General features: G+C 38.5%; 1 non-coding gene across 1 annotated transcript; it reads left to right on the top strand.

The window, feature by feature from the left end:
- The first annotated feature begins 1,983 nt into the window (after positions 1-1,983).
- On the top strand, positions 1,984-2,090 carry LOC128197637 (small nucleolar RNA R71). Its single transcript, XR_008250265.1, has one exon. It is a non-coding gene; the product is annotated as a small nucleolar RNA R71 (small nucleolar RNA).
- The last annotated feature ends 1,663 nt before the right edge of the window (positions 2,091-3,753 follow it).

The raw sequence follows: 3,753 nt of genomic DNA, 5'->3' as shown, positions 1-3,753 counted from the left end.
TTCATGAATATTATATGCATGGAATAAGAAGAAGGACTTATTCCTTTCAGATCAGAATTTGACCAACCTACAGCTCCTTTGTCCACTTTCAAGAATTCAGTTAACTTTTCTCCCTCTAGAGTGGATACAGCATTGCTGATGATCACAGGTTTATTGTCATCTTTGTCAAGAAAAGCATACTTCAAATGTGAAAGTAGCAACTTCAAGTCCAGCTTCTTTTCTTTTATCTCTTTTTCATCAGATGGAATCTCCTTCAAAGCATCTAGACTCTGTATACATTCATCAATTAACTTCTCTTCATCTACAAGTAAAAATTCACAAGCATCAACAAGAGTTCTTTCAAGAGGTGATGATATATGCATCGTCTTCTATGCCATCATGCAGACTTCCTCAAGCTCATTAGTTTGAAAGCATGTATCTTCATCATTTGGGTGAGACATTGCTTCAAAAACATTAAAATTTACTTCTTCATTCTCAACTCTCAATTTAAGCTTTCCATCATCAACATCAATCAATACTCGAGCAGTCTTCATGAACGGTCTTCCCAAAATCAAAGGAATTTCTTTATCCTCTTCCATTTCCATGACAACAAAATCCACTGGAAATAAGAATTTGTCTACCTTTACCAGAACATCTTCTACTACTCCATGCGGATATTTGATCGATCTGTCTGCCAATTGTAGAGTCATGCGTGTGGGCTTCAACTCTAATTCTCCAATCTTCTTAAACATTGACAGAGGCATAAGATTGATGCTGGCTCCAAGATCAATTAACGTTTTCCCAATAGCCAGTTTACCAATGGTGCATGGAATTGTAAAACTGCCTGGATCTTTAAACTTTGGTGGAAGCAACTTCTGAATGATAGCACTGCACTGGCCCTGTACTTCTATAGTTTCTTCCTCAATATACTTTCTCTTCTTTGTGAGCAAATCTTTCATGAATTTCGAGTAAGCAGGTATTTGTTTCAGTGCTTCTGAGAATGGCATCTTGATTTCCAACTTCTTGAAAATATCAATGAAACTCTGGAACTGTCTTTCCTTCTCCTTTCTAGAGGAAACCTTTGGATATGGAAGAGGTTTCTCATACATCTGTTCTTTCTTTTTCTCTCCCTCTCTCTCTTTTTCACTTTCTCTATCCTCTTTCTCTTCTTCTTCATCTCCCTGTTTACTCATCTCATCTTTTTCTTCACTCACTTTTTTTTCAATCCCTCTTTCTTCCAGCATTCTTCCAGATCTTGTGGTAATAACATTGCACTCTTCCTTTGGATTTACTTTAGTGTTTGCCCCAAAGTCCTTCACTGGTTTTTCTTCCAACTTCTTAGCTAATTGACCCACCTGAATCTCCAAATTCCTAAGTGAGGCTTCTGTACTCTTATGGTTGGAAATTGATACCTGCATAAACTGCTGAAGAGTTTCTTCGAGTTTTGAAGTTCTGTCTGTCAGAGTAGGTTGTTGCTGAAAGTTCTGTGGAGGTGGTCTATTGAAAGGAACATCTTGTCCCATACTCGGATGAGGTCTCCATCCTTGATTAAAACTTTGACCTTGATTATAATTCGTCTGAAGACCTTGATTTCCCATATAATTTACTTCTTCATGAGACATGCTTTGCACTACACATTGACCATTATTATGATTTCCTCCGCATAATTCACAACTTTGAACCATCTGATGTTGAGTTTGAGAAACATTCTGTAGTTCTTTAGGTAGCTGAGATAACTTCTTCATTAATGTCTCAAGTTGCTGAGTCATAATCTTGTTCTGAGCTAGTAAAGCATCTTGAGATTGAAGTTGAAGAACACCTTTTTGTTGAAATTGAGCTCTCTCACTCTGAACTTCATTATCATTTGCAGCCATGTTTTCAATCAGTTCATGTGCTTCTTCAGGCGTCTTCCATCTGATACTACCTCTAGCTGATGCATCTAACATTAACTTTGTTTGGGATTTCAGCCCTCCAAGAAACAAATTTAACATTGTAGGCTCATCAAATCCATGAGTAGGGGTTTTTCTCAGTAGGCCTTTGAATCTATCCCATGCTTGACCTAGAGTTTCATCAGCATCTTGTTGGAAAGAAGAGATCTCCTACTTTCCCTTATTGACTTTGGACTGAGGGAAGAACTTATTTAGAAATTTAGCAACCACATCATCCCAGACTGTCAGACTATTCTCTGGAAAGGAATTCAACCACATTTTTGCATTACCAGCCAATGAGAATGGAAATAAGCTGAGTCGGATCGCTTCATCTGGAACCTGGTGAATCCTCACTGTATTACAGATCTCCATGAAAGTAGTCAAGTGAGTGTATGGATTCTCGTGGGATAATCCATGAAATTGATTGTTCTGCACCAGATGAATAAGAGCTGGCTTCATCTCCATGTTAGCAGCATTCACCACTGGTCTTGCAATACTGTTGAAGTGCAGAGGTCCTGAGAAAGTATTATAATCTGCAAGAGTACGTCTTCCTTGCCCAGAACCTTCTCCATTACGATTATCTTCCATTTCTTCTTTGTCTTGACCAGATGAAAAATCCAGAATTTCTTCAGAAATAGTAGAGGATTCTCTACTTTGTCTCCTTCTTCTACTGTTGTTCCTTCGAGCAGTTCTTTCAATTTCAGGATCAAAAAGTAGATTTTCAACCTGTTCTCTGCTTCTCATACAAAACACAAACTAAAAAGAAACAATCCAAAAAGACACAATTTCTACAGATGATAACAAATATGCACAAGAATTCAAATACGATCACAATAAAAACTTAAACAACAGATAGCTAAAATCAACTAAACCAGATAAACAACAAACAATCAACGAAAACAAAAACAAATCCCCGGCAACGGCGCCAAAAACTTGTTGTGACCTCGGCAAGTGTACCGAATCGTACAAGTAATAAACCGGTAAGTCCGGAAATCGTTTTCCCAAGAGATTTGTTTTGATTCACAGAATGATTAAAGTTTACTAATTTAGCGATTAATTTTACAACACAAGTAAGATTTGCATACAGATGAAATTAAAGTGGTAAAAACAGATGAATTAAAGTTCACTGGGGTTGATTTTCAAGTTCATCACTAAAGTAATTTTTCTACTAACACAATTCCTCAAAATTAAGCATCAACATCCTAGACGCATGCAGTCCTGATCTCTCAGATGACCGTTCAGAATCATTCAAACTAAATCCTAATCTCTTAAATAATTCAGTTATCAGATTTGCCTTAATCACAATGTCACAGATGACTAAAAATTTCCTCCTATGTCTAGGACTCGAAATCCTTTAGCAGTTCTATCCTAGGTCCGCGGTCTCATACATTTCTCAATGATTTAACCGTTCAAATAGCTCAGATTCTCATCACAGGCATGAAAAATAAAGATAGAACACAAAATTCATACAAGATCATGCATTAATATAGAGATTACAAAGAGTTTCAGAAATGTACTCTCAACCCCAGTGAAATGGAGTTCTAGCTACACATATACATCATAGAAGCGATAAAGCATGGATTGGACGGTGGAAATTGGTGATTTTCCACCTTGGAAGCACCCAAAACGAGCTCTGCAGCGTCCTCTGGTCTCCTCCCCTCCAGAACTGCCTCTTTCTGCCTCTGGATCGCGTCTTTAAAGAGATAAGTCGTAAGTGACTTTTCGCTGGGCGAAAGGAATCCACTCGCTGGGCGAGTGGGCTAGCTGGGCGAGTTGCTCCAGCTCGCTGGGCGACTGGCTCGCTGGGCCACTGGTTCACTTCTGGCTGGGCCACTGGTGCGCTCTG

The sequence above is a fragment of the Vigna angularis genome, chromosome 6 (assembly GCF_016808095.1).
Source record: "Vigna angularis cultivar LongXiaoDou No.4 chromosome 6, ASM1680809v1, whole genome shotgun sequence".
In the NCBI taxonomy this organism is placed as follows: Eukaryota; Viridiplantae; Streptophyta; class Magnoliopsida; order Fabales; family Fabaceae; genus Vigna; species Vigna angularis.
This window is presented reverse-complemented; position numbering and strand designations above follow the sequence as displayed.